Source organism: Rattus rattus, chromosome 7, assembly GCF_011064425.1.
Source record: "Rattus rattus isolate New Zealand chromosome 7, Rrattus_CSIRO_v1, whole genome shotgun sequence".
NCBI classification, from domain to species: Eukaryota; Metazoa; Chordata; class Mammalia; order Rodentia; family Muridae; genus Rattus; species Rattus rattus.
The window spans coordinates 1,998,939-2,017,504 of record NC_046160.1 but is presented as its reverse complement, the minus strand read 5'-3'; the positions used below and the strand labels follow the sequence as shown (position 1 = coordinate 2,017,504).

The 18,566-nt window shown below is 38.4% G+C and overlaps 1 protein-coding gene across 2 annotated transcripts in view; it reads right to left on the bottom strand.

Moving 5' to 3' along the window:
- Nrxn1 (neurexin 1) overlaps positions 1 to 18,566 on the bottom strand; it is a 1,103,898-nt gene that overhangs the window by 769,660 nt on the left and 315,672 nt on the right. The window lies entirely within an intron of this gene.

Here is an 18,566-nt window from a genome sequence, read left to right as displayed (position 1 = left end):
AGAGCCTCTTAACTATACTATAAATTAATATTTAACATTTCCAAGCCTTAAATGAAGCAAGGGGGAAACATTTGTGCTGACAGAAACTGGTTTTTCTGCCGATTGGATCCACAGTTTCTAAGTATTCCAGGAATGGATCAGTAAATGTATATTAAAAAATCAAATTGGATCAATTCACTGAGAAAACCAAACAAGATCAAGACAAGTAAAAATGGAAAGACAATCATTTTTATTGCTCATGATATAAAATAGCCAATTTTCTTGTTTCAATTGTTTCTCTTATGATAAATGAATAAAAATTGAAAGCTGAATTCTTTCTGAAGGTCGTTTGGTTTGAGATGAGAAGTGAGCATTGAGTAACTGGTGTTCCCTGGTTGTTATTACTTCTGTTTCCTGGCAACGTTGTTTTTCCTTTAGATAGGAGGTTAAATTTTACTCGATAAAGAAAGACTTAAGGTCAGGGTTAACTGTTTATTTTGTCTGAGTTATTTTTTTTTTTTTGATAAAGATACCACTGTGGACTGAAAATTGGCACACTCTCTTTAAAACGCTAACTTACAGATGATTAACACATGCTAATCTTCAATTATTGAAAAGTGGGTAAAACCCAGCAGGTTTATGGATTGCCTATAAAGATGCTTCTAAGAGCAGGAACTGGATATAATTCTGTTATGCTTCCTGCTTCAACAGAACTCTGACATTGTTTTGTATTCATATGTTCATCCATGTAGGTGCTCATGCCAGGGAACATGGGCTGATCTCCGAGAACCATCATGTGCATGAGTCACAGGGACCAAACTTAGGCCCAGGCTTGGTGGCTGATGCCTTTGTCCCCTAATGTATTCTTCAAATACGTTCTATCTCCTATCGACTCAATTTTATCAGACTTGTAATATTTGTAAACATGTATGTTATGGGTACAGTTCTGAAGTGTTTGTATTTTGTAGTAATTCATTTTCCATAACTGTCGAAACGTGAAGTTAGACAATATTACCAGCTTTAAAATGGGAGTGGGTTTGACATACCGGGGATATTCACCAAAGTGTACTGAAAAAGTTTTGTTGGTCACAACTAAGAGTCACCTCTGGTGTCTATACACCCCTCAATGCCCTGTCATAAAAGAGGCAGGCTCCCATTAAAAGTCGGGAGAAATCAAATGGCAGCCTTCGCATTTTATACGGAAATCTTTAATTTTGATCATATGTTCAAGTAGTATTTTTAGTTTAGAATGAAGCACTTGTGAAAGAAGACAAATGAAAAAGAATACTGCCTCCATGTACTTACATAATATGCTTTAGTATAAAGTTAATGCAAGTTCATGATGCCTCCGGGCAGTGTCTCCCTTCCCTGGGATGGCTGGACAGGTAATATATTTATAGGAGTAAATGTGAACCGGAAAGACCATGGCAGCTCATCATTTCAAGAGAAAAAAGTGCAGAAGATGAAACTCTGGTTGCCTTCAGGGTTCCAATCCTTTCACTTTTTATTTCTGTGACAATAAGACTCATATTTATGGCTGTGCTCTGTTTTGCTGAGTGTGAAGACAGAATTATAATGAAGTGTCAAAGAAACATCTTTGAGAAGAAACAGCTCCTCTCTGTAACCAGTGAGAAGAAAGAGCTGCTTCCAAGGTCTGATGGCGAATTCCTGGTTGCCACCTTGACTACCTCTGGAATCAACTACAACCCAGAAGTGGAGGGCACACGTGTGAGGCAGATCCCGAGGCTGGAACACACAGGCTTTTGATGTGGATTTTGATATGGGATGGCATATACTTTTGATCCAGATCTTAAGGCATAGTGACTTGAGAGAGAGAGAGAGAGAGAGAGAGAGAGAGAGAGAGAGAGAGAGAGAGAGAGACAACACAGATACAGAGAGTCTCATTTACCTTAAGATACAGTGATGTGACAACAGTGCCAAACTATGGTCAAAAGCACCATTTGAAGATATCAGAGTTTAAGAATAAACGAAAATACAATGTAGGTACTATATTTTAGATCAATTTAAGAAAAATAAAGATGTATTATAAAGAGCAAGGTATTCTAATGATAAAACATTAAGTCGTAAAGTGTCTTCCTGTCATGTTTTGTGAAGTCAAGTATACATACTGCAGTGTAGAGCAAGCATTCAGGAAGAGATATCTGGAAATGGACCCTTCAAAGGCCGGCTCCACGTGAGGAAAGGTAATACTTACTAAATCAGTGTGACTGATCAGTCACAGTTCCTAATGAACAGAACTTTTGCAGAGTAGACATTATGCAACTTCACAAAACATAAACAGATTTCTGTCTGTATTAATATATGTGATATATTTATGTGTAATAATCAATAAGATGTCTTTTAAATAAGTATTCAAAAGTATTTTTCTTGAGCAGCTGATAAGAAGTTATCAATTCCCCCACCTTTCTATATCCATTTTAATAATTCATGTAGGAGGGTTGAAAGGATGAATGGAGAAGAAAAAGAAAGATGGATTCAAAGATAAATTCAGAATCAAAAACTGATTATGAAGAAAAGTGAGTTTAATAATACATTTTTTGGAGAAGCCATCATAATCAATAACTTCCCACAGCTTGCTTCACAAACCTTATTTTTCACAGAGCTAGAATGAAGGCAACAATTAGATACAATCACCAACCCTTTCATGCATTAATACCAGCGCAAATTAACTCCTACCACTAAAATTACTACTTCTGTCTGTCAAAATCTGTGAATGCTTATTGCACTCAGGGCATAATTGTGTCTCCTTGCCTGTATTAAACTGACACAAAAATTCAATATTAATTAAAACAAGATCAAAACTGTCCTCACTGTCCTATTGATAGGGGCTACCATTTGTGACAGGCTCAGAAGAACCTGGATTTAAGCAATTCCCCCACCCAATGATGAATGCTTACCTGTTGGTGATGTCTACTTTTGGTATAGAGTCATGGATATCTACACATTTTATCTAGAGTATGTAAACAACATTGGCATAAGGCAGGAGATGTCTAGGTTTCTCTACATATCTCTTTTTATTTCCACACTTTCTGTATTTTATTCGTGCTAATTTTCCATAGGGCATTCTTCATGAAGTAAAGAGTAGAGAGTCTGTGACTATAACTGGAATCCTTTTACTCTGGGGCCTCTGATCCTTCCTACTTGCGCTTGTGCTTTCCGGCCCTCTGACAGCAGGGCCCGAAGGCTTTGAGATCTTCTCACCACTGTAGCTCAAGCCTGGGTTACTGACGTTCACAAAGTAGTGTTTACTTAACAATAAACATTAGATGGCTAAATAATACTCAGAAAGAGGCAAACCAAAAGTAAGAGAAGAATCATTTTGTTCCTTAATAGTAATAACATTTAATCAATAAGATTAGTAACAATTAATAACATTAATCAGAGCTCATCACTTATCTAATCCTATTTTTCTAGTTTAAGTCCAGAACATAGGGAAAAAAGTTACAGCTTAAACATTTTGCCAAATGCTGCAAATGTAAATAAATTTATCTTCTAGAATGGTGTGTGGGATGTGGTGTGTGTGTGTGTGTGTGTGTGTGTGTGTGTGTGTGTTTTGAGAGAGAGAGAGAGAGAGAGAGAGAGAGAGAGAGAGAGAGAGAGAGAGAGTTCTGAGAGTGCATGTGTGTGAGAGTTATGTCAAAGTCTGAATAAGACATAGAGAGCATGGGTTCTACACTCAAATGGCTTGGTTTGGTTTATAGAGACTCATGTCTCCATGAACGTAGGAACATTATTATATTTCAAATTCTCAATGTTGTATCCCAGAACAGAGACATAATGATTATGATAATACATCAAGTGGATTCTCAGTGAAGGCGACTACTACTATGATAGTGTCAGAGCCCTAACTCATGATCATACAAACTGTAAGTTGAAATATTCTTCACAACATCAACTCTTCCCACCTTCTTATAGACATGATGGGAGAACTGATTTTCTAAGATCACTGAGTTGACCCAATATTTGCCATACAGCTGGTGTCACAGACTCCACCAAACCTTGATTAAGGTCAGTAGAATTTGCTGAAGTATCTTTTAAAATTGCAGTATACAAAAAAAGTGCAAGAAGGGATGTTGATTTTGAAATGAAACTGGTATTTTTACATTAGAAAAAGATAAAACATGAAAAAACACAGAGAAATGTATGGGTCACCTCCATGAAGCAACAAGATCTTGTTTTTATATAATTGACATGAATTTTTCTTAGTAATGAAATTTAGGTCTCTGTTGCTATCAACACATGTAACTTAAATAAGAGTCTTGATTTTCTTCTAGGAATTAATGAGCTGTGCATTTAAAGTTCCTGATATTGTAAAATGTACATTTTCTAATGATAGCGTTAATAAGAAGTTACTAATGGAGGATGGCAGACTAAATTTAAGGAACTGGTCAGCATTTTTTCTTTTGTCAGAAAAATTTTCAACTGAGATGTTGTTGATTCATCAGTTTATGTTGGATGAAAGATGGGGATGGGGTGAGAGCAGTGGGAATGTCTGGAGCAGAGCAATGCCTAATAAGTAGATTATATATGAATATATATTATATATAATATATTATATGAATGTATGTATGTATGTATGTATGTATGAATGTATGTATTTACAAAGAGGAACCTTGGAACCTTGTCTATCTGATTAGAACATCACAGGATGTTTAAGAAGCCAACAGTTTCTTCTCCTGCATCATTTTCTGTAAGGTAAAGCAAAGCTAGGTTTCCTTTCAGTTCTTACTGCTAATCTATCTTGGACAGAGGTCAGAAATTGGCTGCTATATTCTGAATTTTATTCTGCAGTGGCAATGAATTGGACAGCAACTCTCTGCGAATTACTATGTGGAGATAGAGTGTAGGTGGATGAAAATGAATGCAGCCCCTTGCTCCTGAGGGCATCTACAATCTGATTTTAAGAGTTTTGCCCGGAAATGGAGACTGAACCCAGAATGGAGTTCACAGACCCCCCTAAACTGCACATGTGCAAATTTCACTCACTCTCAGGCTTTACTTCCAGTTATTCCTGGTCTTTTAACGTCTCTTGCAAAAACTCCTAATACCAGAGAAGACCTGACACAATTTAAATAGTATTATTTGTAAAGTATGAGCTGTGCTCTGTATATGTGTATGTTTTTGTGTGCACATTTTGTGTATGCGTGTATGTTTGCATGAGGGTGTGTATATACGTATGTGGAAGTCAGAGGTCTACATCAGGTGGTGTTCTCAACTGCTCTTCTCCTTGTATTTTGAGAGAGGACCTCTTATGTAAACTGGAGTTAACCAATTTGGTTAATCTGGCCAGAAATCCATGTGTTTCTGCCCTCTCAGTGCTATGATTACAGAAATCCACTGCCACACCCAGCTTTTTACATAGATGTCAGAGATCCAAGTGAAGATTCTCATGTATAAGCATTTTACAGACTGAGCCATCTTCTTAGCCCTAAAATGTCTTTTATAGTCAGAAGAATCACATGGTAACTTATATGAGAGAAAGCAGTACCTAATAGTGTCAATAGTTAGCTTCCATTACATTAATAAAAATACAGAATAATAACATCAAAAGGTATATTTTTAAAAAATAGATATTTTCCTTTGGATGTTGTTTGTTTTAAAGAAATGGTCAGTAAGATTAGGCTACGAACATGCCACTCAGAGTTGCTCACCTACCCCCGATAAGTGTGCTCACATTGCTTCATGAGGAGGCACTTTAGTTTTTAGTTTTGAAAGCAATAATAATTGTAGCACAACAATATCTTAAAAGCTTCAGTTATTATCTGTTGGGGATATTAAAGAATAATTATTATGTACAACTTCATAATCATTCCTGTTGATCTTTGTGACAGTGTTCTCCTCATTCCATAAGGAACAAAATAAAGGTCTTGAGATTTAAATGACATTTGTAAAATAAAATTTAAGTTGGGAGACATTACCTTTTAAGTTAACTGTCAGTATTGGATTTTCCTTATGAGTAGATATAGTTTTGGAATAGAACTATGGCTCTGTGAAAGTGTAAAGTTGTTCCTGGTACAGAAATATATGTGCAGTACAAAGCATAAGGGAACGGGCGGTAATATAGGGTAAGGTTTTTGCTACTGAATTTACAACAATAAAACAATAATAAATCATGAAATCATGGAGGGGAAAAGATCCTCACCATTGCCCTAGTTACAGCTTGGGGTAGAACGTTCTGCCCTCTCAATGGAAAACCACTGTAGGTGGAGATTCCCCAGATGTGGGTGCTTTTGGAAATAGCTTCAGAATTCAACAGACACTGTGATATCTAAGCTTTATCACCTACTAGCTGCAACCTTAGCTAAGGTGTTTCACTCCCTCATACCTCTGTGACTCCTCCAGGAAACAGAGCTGATAAGAGTCCTGACAGGAAATAGCTGTTGTTAAGATTAAAGGGAGAAGATCCAAGTGAGGCCTAGCATAGTAGGTGGTCTACATTATGTGCTCAGTAAATTATGGGTATTTTTGTACTCGCAGCCATCTGGTCAGGATTCAGAGCAATTGCCTTAACTTTTCCTCAATAGGTACCACTGCTAACAAGCAGCTTTTGTCCCTTTCACGTTCTTTCCTCTTTTCTCTGTTCACTGCAGTGCTAAAATCTAACCTGAACATGGCTCCCTCGTAAGGTTTGACCTGTCTCATCACCGCTTCTTAAGCTCAACAGAGTTAATGGTTGGTCGAGAGAAATGCATAGATTAAGAATATCTAGGGGTTGAGGTTAGCTCAGCGATACAGCATGTGCTTAAGCATGCATGTGGTCTGGAGGTAGGACAGGGAGAGGAAGAGGAAGATGGGAAGAAAGGGAGGGAAAGAAGGAGGGAAGGGGCAGAGACAGAGACAAAGACAGACAGACAGACAGATAGACAGACAGGCATAGTGAATATGTGAGACTATCAAGGAAACACAACCTTTTCTCTCTTACTACCAATGTTCCACACGCAGCCTACTCCCTGCTCAGATAAAAGAAACTCCTAATGCCACCTAAAGCCAGGGCAGTCTCACTGGAACTTATTTACTGAAAGACGTTTTTGTGGTATCTAAATTAGTGGTATCTGCATCAACTTTGCTGTATAAAATTTAATATGCATGTCCTTTGATTACTGTACAATGCAATCTGCCTCAGGGACTCATTGAGTGTCACACTTTCATGGTGTAAGGAACTTGAGATAAAACATCCTATAGTGTCAATGAACAATGAGGTCTTAGTTTTAAGCAGCCAGTTCACAAAAGCTCTTTTAAACAAAGCACAATGTGCCAGACAAAGCTGGGTTTGGAAGTTTTTGTCGTATCCTTCTGTCCACTAGAGGGCAGGGACGAGTTAACTCCGTCAGAGTTTACCAGCGAGCTCTCAATGAGGAGACATTTCAAGGGCAAAACCCCACTTTGCTCCACTCAGAATGTCTGGAAATGAGACAGACTATGCCAAGAGCTGATCGATATCTTGTTGTGGAAGATAGATGAAGAAAGTGCGTGGGAAGCAAAATTAAAAAAAAAAATTAAAAGCGAAAGAAATGGAACGGGTGTGGGTGTGGAGGGCAGCATTGGAATGGCTCAGCGTGTAAACTACTTGCTATACAAGCCTAGTTTCTGAGTGCTATCCCTGGGGTGCATAGGAAGGAAAGAGTGACCCCACTGTCTTCTGACCTCCAGGTGAATGCGATAGTCCCTTCCCCTATCATATGCATGTATGTATTATCTGCAGACAGATATACACAATGGAATACACAGGAAAAAAATACGTGTAACTTCTAAATTGTCCAATTATCTGCCTGTGTTGTGGACTCTTCATCTTCCCGCTGAGAAGCAAGGCAGGAAGACTCCAGGGAGCAGGTTTCGATGTGAAATGAACCTAATCCAATATTAGTGCCATGTAATCCATGACACAGGACAGGTCATGAGTACTAAAGCAAGACAGAGCCTGTCATTCAATTCTGCACCTCATTATACATTCACACGCGACTGTTCATTAAGAAACATGGGATTAGAAAAATAACACCTAGTTATAGGTCTCTAACTCCTATTTTGCATTTTTAAAAATTTATTTATTTTTATTCTTTGAGAATTTCATAAAGGTAACTTGTGTTTTTTTTATTTTTGGTTGTTTATATTTTGTTTTGTTTTCTAATTTTATATGTTTGTATGTTTGTTTTTTGGCATTCAATTAATATTTCTTCTTGCTCTGTGTGTGTGTGTGTGTGTGTGTGTGTGTGTGTGTGTGTTTGTGTTTACATGTGTGTGTCTGTGGGTCTGTATGGTACACATACATCTATGGAGGCCAGAGTTGATATATCTGGTATCCCTCTCATCACTCTTGACCTCAAATACTGAGATAAGGTTGCTAACTACAGCTCTCTGACCGAGCAGGCCGTTCTAGCTGTGCAGAGACTTCCTTCCAAGCACTGTGATTAGTGGAGCCCGAGCACGCATGTGCCTTTCACGAGGGTTCTGGTTCTCACTGAGACATCTCTTCAGCTCTCAGCGTTGTATGCTTGGAAGACCTTTTCCGGTGTTACTTTACTTGCTGAGGGCTTCAGTCTTCAGAGTTAGGATGAAAAAGAGAGTATTAGGCAAAGGAGAGGCGACTGGCAGCAGAAAAGGTTACATCTGCTGTTAGGTTCCAAACAGATCCTCAGGTGCTATAAATTCCTTTGTAGATGCTAATTATACTACAGTTTGAGTGTTGAATGATCCCAAAGGCCAAGAAATTGACCCCAGTATGGTGCTACTGGCCAGTGAAGGTGTCTTACCAAGAGGCAATTCATGGGAGGTCTACGGGGCTTTCCTGAAGCAGACACTCTACGGTCTCAGTACCATGTATCTCCTGCTTCCTGGTCAGGAGATAACAAGTTTTGTTTTGTTTGTCTTAATAAAACTTCCTGCCTTGGTTTACTGCCTTACCCAGTTAAAAAGCAGTGGGTTAATTGGCACAAACCAGAGCTTCTAAAACTCTGAGCTGAAATGAACTTGTTCTCTTTGCGCATTAACTATTACAGGTATTTTGATATCGTGGCAGAAAGGTGACTAACTTGGACATGCGAAAGGTCCTATCCATCTTTGGAAAGGAAGTTCTTGGACTGGTGGAAAGGCTCAGTGGGGCAAGGGACTCTGTAAATGCTTCCCAATCCGACTTCCATCCCTGCACGGACTGGCAGAGGAAAACAAACTCTCAAGAGTTGTCCTGTGAACTCATACATGTGCCAATCACACAAGTGGGCCTTCTGCCCTCTCTGTGTCTATCTCAGCTCTCATAAACACTATTATAAATTTAAAAATTTGAAAACTATGCTCAAATTTTATATTTATAGCTCTTGCCATAACGTAGAGCAGCACCCATGGATGTTGAATGTGTGAAGAATCGGCCTTGCTCTTTCTCTCTTGCCAACAATTAATAGACAGTAGACATCAAAGTTTGTTTTGAATGTCAAAATTGGTGAGATCTACCTAATAATATTTCATCTTCTCTTCATAAAATCTTTTAATAATTCCTGAGGCAGGTGAAATATGTTTTAATAATTCCTGAGGCAGGTGAAATATGTTTTAATAATTTCTGAGGCGGGTGAAATGTGTTTTATTTGGTAATATATTTTACTTTATTGCTAGTGAGTAGGCTTTTCTACACAGGTTTCAAACATAGTAATACAAATACTTCATGTTCTTTCAGTGGTTTGAATTAAAATGGCTCCCACATCCTCAGCTATTTAAATACTCTCTCCCCAGTAGGTGGAATAGTTTGGGAAGGATTAGGAGATTAGAAGATTTGTTACTGGGAACAGACCTTGGTGTTTCGAGAGCCAATGCCATTTCCAGTTAGTTCTCTTTGTCTGTCTCATTCATGGGATCAGGCTGTGAGGTCTCAGGAACTGTTCCAGGTCTATCCCTATCTGGCTTCTCACCATAATGGTCCATAATGGTTGTGGACTACGGCCCTCTAACACCGGGAGCCTCAGATAGTCTCTTTTTTCTATAAGTTGCCTTGGCCAAGGTATTTTTATCACAGCAATGAAAAAATAACTCAGTTTAAAAATAGGAATAGAATACTTCTATATGCTAATCTCCTATTTATCTTTACATTAACTAATTTAAATCAGTGAGCAGCTTTTCCAGATAGGAAGATTTATCCACCATGTTACAGAGGAGGAAACAGAAAAAAAAAAAAAAAAAAAAAAAAAAAGAATGTTGCCCAAGGCATAGCATGGAGGAGGCTTCCGTAAGTCCTGATTTCCAAACATCTGCATCCACCAAAATCTAGTTGCCGCTGAGGAATAAGAAACTAATATGTCTGAGCTTCACCCCTTTTGAGCTGCAAACTCCTAAAACCATGCATAGCGTTAAGGATCTTGCTAGTGACATTTGTCTTATCTTCAAAACAAATTCATCCCTCCCCTTGTAGACTAGGAAACAAGCCTAACGGTGTGGGCAGGTGGTAAGTGATCATGCCTCTACTAGAGTACAACCAAGACTAGAACCTACATTCCTGTCACTTTAGAGGCTGGAGTTTACGCTGCAAACCAACGTGTGCCTCTGCAGATACCAACCATCTGCTGCTGGTCACACCAGAGGCCTTCTGTAGCTTGGACACAGCACTGATGAGGTCACCAGCGAGTGTGACTATGCATCACTGCATTGCTGATGTCTTTGTGAACAAAGCATCTCTTTAATTTCCATTTAACCTCAAAAGAATCTGATTACTAAATAACTGCTGAGGAATTATTGGGAATTAGGTTTTATAATTATGGCTCCTGTTAAAGTCATTAGCATGCAGCCTTTCATATTTAGGCCTATTAATCCCCATAAGTACAGAACATTATGATCGATATAATAATGATTCTATGGTGAATTATGAACAATCCCCAAATTCCTAAGTGTTTTCCGGGCTTCTTGTGCTTCCTTCCTTAGGTTAGGGCATACTTAGTTTGAAGACTGAAAATCTGTGGTAATTGATAGCCCCTCACCTCGAATCATCTACCCATCTCACTAATGTGCCTAAACAGGGAAATGATTAAAATTGGAGTCCCTACTGCCAGCCCAACTCTAAATTCCTGTAAAGCAATAAGAATAATTAGCTGCTTGAGTCAGGAGAGCCTCAAATCAGATATACAGCTTTTCAATTCTCTGAGCAATGGATTGTTCCAGTAACTATAATCACCAAGTGTCTGCTCTCTGTTTTGCAAAAGTTAAACTCACCAAGTCTGTCTAATGTAGAAAGTGCAATAAAGAAAGACATTGTGGCTCAGTCTGGGAGAGAAGGGTAAAGTAAGCTAACATCTGACATCCATGCCAGGTGCCGGATGCTTTCTGAGAATCGGTATTGAGAAAGTATCTTTCACATTCTCAAACCATCCTTAGATATTTTAATGTACCATTAATTTTAATTAAACTCCCACAAATCTGCTCTTAAGAAAACTATTTTTGTGATTCCAAGCATCTTCATTAACACACATGCACAGCTGTATTTTAAAATGCAAAAATGCATGTACTTTATCTGAGAGAACTGCTTTTGTACTTATCTGAAGGTGCAGCAAATGGTGTCAAAAGTGGTTCATTCTGAGATATGGCCTGCCCGACCCTTTCAAGCTCTTCTAGACTAGCAGGCTTCTAAGACCTTCTTCACTTGGCAGACCAGAAGGCAATGAATCCTGTTCCTTGTTTCATGGAGAAAAAGGCTCATAACTCGTTCTCTCTTGGCACATCATGCCTCTTCCTGATTCCAACACTCTCTTGGATGATTCCCAGGAATGAATTCCTAACCTTTGGCAATTGCCTAGCCTTGGAACAATTTGGAAAAAGGAAGCTCAGAATAAATAAAATTGCCACTGAGACAGTGGTCTCATGAATAGATCAGAGAGCATGCTTGTCATTAAAGAATGTGAAATTAGAAAAATGACTAATTTATGCAGTGCTTTTAAGTAGTTTCCTTCATATTAATAACCAGCAGTGAAGAAATAACTCTCATTTATAATTTGAAAGAACTAATTTCAGAATTATAAGATTTACAATCCGGGAATAAAATAAAAGTGCATCTAAAAACAATCTTTCCCAGGCTGTTTTGAAAGGTTATATATGTTATATAGTGTCACAATAGCTGATGAGTATATATACCACTTCAGGCCAACTTGGGAACATTTAACACTCACATCCAGGATTTAAAGAATATGATAGTCATGAACTATAGTTATATCTCTTAAAACATCTCCTCCATTCAGCACCTGCTCAGTCTCAGACCCTAACCTACGACAACCCCAGTCCCTGGTCGTCTTCACTCTATGTGTGTTCTATGAGGTCAACAATGAATTCAGGTCCCGTGTATTAGTGGAATTACACAGCATTAGTCTTTCAGCTCTTGCTTTATTTTGCTTAGCACGGTGTTTTCTGGACTTATCCACATGGTTGTAAGCCATTCATATCAGACATTCCACCTGGAGGGAGGTGATCCCTGTGTGTTTCCCTGGCTATTACCAGTGTGAACATATCGCCACACCTTTGGCCATTTGCACAGCGTACTTTGAAGCCTGACTACTCTTCATCTGCTCTTGCTTTTGGCTTAGTGTTGGGTTGCATCTCATATACATTTACTTTTTACTTTTTATGGTTAGTTATACGTCTATTTCATTATTTACATGTTTCCCGTTTTATCATCCATTTGTCCACAGATGAAAGGTTCAGGTCTTTCCACATTTTGGTGTTTGTGCAGTGTGATGCACTAACATGGGATACAATAGTAGGTCAACCTGTGACCCTCGCTTCCTTAGGACATCTGAAGAGTAGCAAAACTGCCAGTGCTGTTTTCCATTCTTCAAGGAGAAAAGTAGACAGAATTTACCAAATTGACTGTTATAACTTGCATTCCTACCAACAGTGTGTAAGGATTCTCATTTCTCCACATTCTGACCATCATTTGTTACCAGTTGCCATTCATATCAGACATTCCACCTGGAGGGAGGTGATCCCTGTGTGAACATATCGCCACACCTTTGGCCATTTGCACAGCGTACTTTGGAGCCTGACTGCTCTTCATCTGCTCTTGCTTTTGGCTTAGTGTTGGGTTGCATCTCATATACATTTATAGTAGTTCCACATTATGTCAGGAGACTGAAAATTCTCCCACTGTTTAGATCATCTCTTCATTTGGTTGTTTCTTTTGTTTACGTGCCTCTTTAAATCTAACAAAGTCTCCTATTTCTACTTTTGTTTTTGTGGCTTTTGTTAGTATTTTCAAGAACTTTGACCTTTTCTGCTGGAAGTTGTGTTGTTTTTGTAACATATGTCTAAGTGTTAATGGATTTTCAGTTAATATTTAAATAATGTTTAGGACATTTCATTCAAGTAGTTCTAACCGCAATCAAATGATCTATAGTATTATTAAGTAGATAAATGGTTATATATTTTTAAGAATTTAAAACAAGTTATACCTTTAATAAAAGTTATACCATCAATAAAAAAATAAATGCCAGACTCAACAACTGCAGTTTAAGACAATATGTGAAAGCATTTCTAATAGTATATAATTCCTTGTGTATAATTATTATCAGACCCACCCTCTGTGTTATATTTATACTTCATTTTTAACCAGTTATGTTATAATAGCAGCTTTTGAAAATATAAGACAAAAAAAAGAACATTTCACTTTAAGAGGCGGGCACTGATAGACAACACAACCCATATAAAACTATTCACTAAGAGGTAGGTCACAAGTTCATCCAAAACCATTAAGAACTTTAGCATTTATCTAGAAATGGCAAAGGGACTTCAGTACAACAATGTTTTATGCTGTTAAAACACATTTAGAGAAACATTTTCATAGCCTCAAGTAAACACGAGCTTATTCCCCAAATATTCAGCTCATTACACACTATATTATGTGATTGTGTACTGCTTCAAAGCAGAAAGGGATTCTCTAGAACTGGATTCTAGCTTTGTCCGGAGGTGAGCTGATATAGACACGAGGGAAGTCACCTGCCATGCACCGATGCTAGAACCAGCTGTCTGTAGTGGTTAGAGTAGCCTTGCAATGAGATAATAATGCTTTCTAGCAAGCAGGAAGAGGCAGAAACATCTCAGACAAGTAACTTCCAACTCAACCCTGCATATTTCCCTCTCCAAACTGGGGCAATGTCTGTTTAGTTTCTCAAATCTGTCGACTATGGGAAGAGGTGCATGATTCGCAGCCATAATGGTGATTCCAGTTTTCAGAAATGGAAGCGTCTCTCCGCAACCTATTAACGCTCTACTTGCCCTTGGCCAGGAAGGAAATACCACCATGTATTTAAATGAGTCATTTCTAAACGAAAAGTGAACTCGAAACACCACTCATTAGAGCAGAACATTCTGAACACATCTCTTTTCCAGGATGCTTACTTAGGACAGAACCCACCTAACTCATTCTGAGGTTTTCCCACTACGGAGCCCAGCGTGATGCCTAGCAAGAACTTGGTACTGAACTGAAGTCAAACCTAGTCTCCCTACTTTAAAACAGCAAAACTTCATTGTATAGGTTGTTAAAAGTCTCCACTCAGACTTAAGGCATCAGCTCCTTTAGCATTTTTTTTTCCAACGTTAGCAATGTTTAGCTTTCTACAGATGTAAGTATACTGCACAGGGCACTAACCTTTGCCAATAGGAGCAAAACTGCAATTGATTGGTTCTGTGATTAATTAACATATAAACAAGTGCTTATTGAGAAAAGTGATATCTGGATAACTGGCGTTGTATTTCTGCCAAATGCCAAGCCGATGTTCATAAAATCTTATTGGAGGGCACCCAGTGCTAACTATAGGATTTCAAACTGCCGATTTGCAGAGATGAATCATGAGGTAATCTGTGTTGTGTGGCTAATTAGGGCTCCTATCCTCCCTCCTGAGATGAAGAGAAGCCTACACGTTGTAGTCTGAAGCCACTTCACAGTGCTTTTATTCATTTACATTTCAGAGCAGATTTCTACTCTATTGGTATTCAGCGGAAGGCTTATTGCACACGGCACTGTGAAGGAAAGAGAACAATAATAACTCTTTCCCCACCGACCATCCGTTTTACTTTATCCCAGAATCCAGATGCACCGAGACACCGAACTGACTACTCCTTGGAATGCCTGGAAAGGCAGGAAGTGCTAGTGGTGATTTCTCCTTCTCTGCAACTTGCTTATCATGGGAAACGAATGCCTTCTGGTTTTTAAACCTGCCCCATGTTAGACATTAATGCTTGATAATCACACACATTAAATTCCAAAGCAGTGCCTAGCTTTTCATGCAAACAGTATTCCAAGTGCGTTGTAACTCAGATAGTTTATTTATCACATTTAATCTGAGGATAATGTCCATGTTCACACAACTATATTATTTAAAATTCATGATAACTTACTCATATGCTTAATACAAGCTATAGGTTTAGTATTTGAACTTTTGTGAAATATATACATTGTTTTTTTTCCCTTCAGCTTTTGCAGCTTAAGTAAAGGATGGAGTTTTATTTAGGTTTTCAAGATGATTAAAATTTCAGAGTACTTAGGAGCTGGTTAATTTAAAAGGCTGAGATGGTATGTCCCCAAAGGCTTTTACCCACGTGTCCGACGGGAACCAGTGTTGTGGAAATCACAAATAGGAGCTGCCATGATGAGCACTTTGCTTCCCAGTGAAAACAAAAGGGACGCTTTTATATAGTATTGTTCTTGTGACCGGGACAAAAGAAGGAAAGCAGAAGACACCCTGAGACAGTCTACCAATTACCACTCCCACGCCTGCCTCCATGTTTAGCATGGAGCTGGCAGTGAAACTCTTAGGGCTCTGTCACCCCTCACAGGTGGCCATCATTGGGTAGCGTGATCATTAGCATCTTTTTAGACACTTCTAGTAATCTGTTTTTATCTCTCCTGAAGCTGCTACAAAAGGAGATTATCTGCAAAGAAAGAAATAAATGACAAAAAAGTAAAGTTGGAAATGTATGATTTTAGGGATTTTCATAAAACTGATTGTGTGGGGGAATAAAATAAAATGATTATATCACCCTGCCTGACAAGGTAATCCCTTAGTGGGAGAATATTTCACCGCTCCACATTTCTAACTGTGGAAATTTGAGTGACAAGCTACAAACACAAATTAATGGAACCAGAAGAAAGCCATTTAGCAGCTAGCTTGTTTCCATTTCTGTGTTTTAATACATTCATGATGACAAGTGGGGGATTCCTGCAGGCGTGCACATGCTAGTTAAGTAGAACAGCAGTGAAAACAATGGTACATACAGGAAAATATATGGCTTTTATAAAAATACTAAATATGCTATAAAAAGAAAGTGGGTAGGCAATGCATTCACTATTCATTTGGAATCTCTAAAGTTATGAAAACGAAGGCAGCCTGCCCCTTCATCTTGGTATGGGAATGCTGTCTATTGGTTTGCCATTGGGGTCTGCATGGAGATTCTGTTCTGAGGAGACTCTGACCTTAGGTGTGGTTGACTTTGGTACTGTAGCACACCTCAGTTCCTGACACTCATATGTACACCCTCTGACTTTAACAACCTCAATGTACATGTGTGAGAGCCAGAATTCAAGATCCCATACTTATCAATGATAATGCTGAATCAATTCCTTGTGGTTTAAAATGACACAATGTTCTACATGATATGTTTTCTGTATGTCAAGTATAGTTAAGCTTTGTAGACTATAATCATCAGGGAAATCTTCTCAACTGTCCTCTACTTTTCAATATGAACACAGCCTATATTTATATCCATAAATCCAAAGGGAAAATGTAAATACATACAAAACTAATGTAGTCTGAGCATATTGTTTTGCTGTGTTTCCTTTTTAGAACAGAATAGCAGGACAGGGTCCACTATGCAGAAAGCCTCTAGGTTTCCAAAGATCGAAGCCTGCGCCAGTAAATCACAACTGTTCCACCATATGCCTCATTGTTGTGCCAAGCATCACCAGCCTGCTCTACTTTTAAACAAACTTCATTATATTATAGCTCACAGCAATTCTCATTAAAAAGTATTACTGAAAAATGTCAAGTTGTTTTTATATAGAAAGTGGAATTTATTTTCTACTGAAAGTCAGATATTTATTGAACACAAGACATTTTTAAAACATCGGTTTCATTTCAGAATTTCTTTGAAAAGTGTCAGTTCCTATTTTGATTGTGAGACTTCCATGTCTCATATGAGGACAGTTTAAAGAATATTTGTCTCACACAGACAAGCTATTTTTTATCAGTGTTTGTCATTTTAACACATCTACCCGTATTTTAAAACCTTGACTTAGATGGTGAGAATGATCTCTGAATGTTCACACCACTACCCATCCCTTCACTGGCCCATGACCTATTCTCCTGGCCCTCAGCCAGGGCTTCCCTATGCCTCACTGGGCATAGTTGAATGATTATAGACTTTGTTAGACCCGAGTCATTTTGCATAGTGATATGGTCTCACAACTTTCAGTTGCATGAGCCTCATTAAGTTTCTGAGCCACAGTTTCTTAATTTGAAAAGTAGAATGGCAATCCAGTGCCCTCCTTTTTGACCCTATCTGCTATAAACACAAAATTCAGTATGCTTGGGTGCAGCACACACACACACACACACACACACACACACACACACACACACACACACACACACACTTATTTCCTTGGGAGAAGTAATGATTTTGTCATGTGACAATAATCACATATCTTCCAGTTAGATGACATAACCCTTAGCAATAGAAATCATTACTAATTCTATCATTCTTCAGTGTTGAGCCCTGTCATTCTCTTGGTATTCCTAGGATGCTCTTTTCATGAGGGGCAGTCCTGAAGATGAGCTAGCCATGATGGGAGGCTTTTTATTCTGTAGTCTACTACACTTTTGTGCACTAATATTGGGGTAAAATATAAATCAAGGTGATCTTCAGTGGGAAAGGAGGGACAAAAATTTATCAAGAGGGAGAGCAGGCACCTGAATGTGGTGTGATGGGGAGGATCAGATCATTTAGTGTAACTTGCAAATGTTTGCTAAGAGACTGGGGAACAGACTGCTACTGTGTCTCCTCCTTCTCGCACCCCACTTCTCTTGCCTTGTCTGACTTCCTTGCACATTGTTTTTCTGCTACAATCTTTTCCCCTACTATGGTGATTTTTCTCTAGTATTGCCCATCTCTCCAGCAATAAGAAAAATAAGCAAAAGGAAAATAACCCAATCACCTGTCCAGAGCCTATCAGCTCTACTCCGTGGGTATACCTTTCCCACAAAACAGCAGCTCTCATAGAGTTTCTGTCTCATGGACAGACGTGCAAGCAAAGCTCCAAGTAAATTGGAGGGAACTCTGGTTACAAAACTGAAATTACTTTTATTCAAGTATATTAAACAGCATTTTTGGAGAAATGATTTAAATAGGATGACAATAAAACAATTAAGATTTCACTAAATAAAAGGGCATGGATATTTCAATGTCCTGTCAAGAACCTAGATTCTATAACATTTTGCTCTTGTCATTTCCAGAAAGGAACATAGTTGTTTCTTTTTGTTGTTTTCTGAATGTTGCTGTTGCATCCAAGTGTTATATAAAGAAATACTTAGGTCAGAGCCTCCAGGGATAAT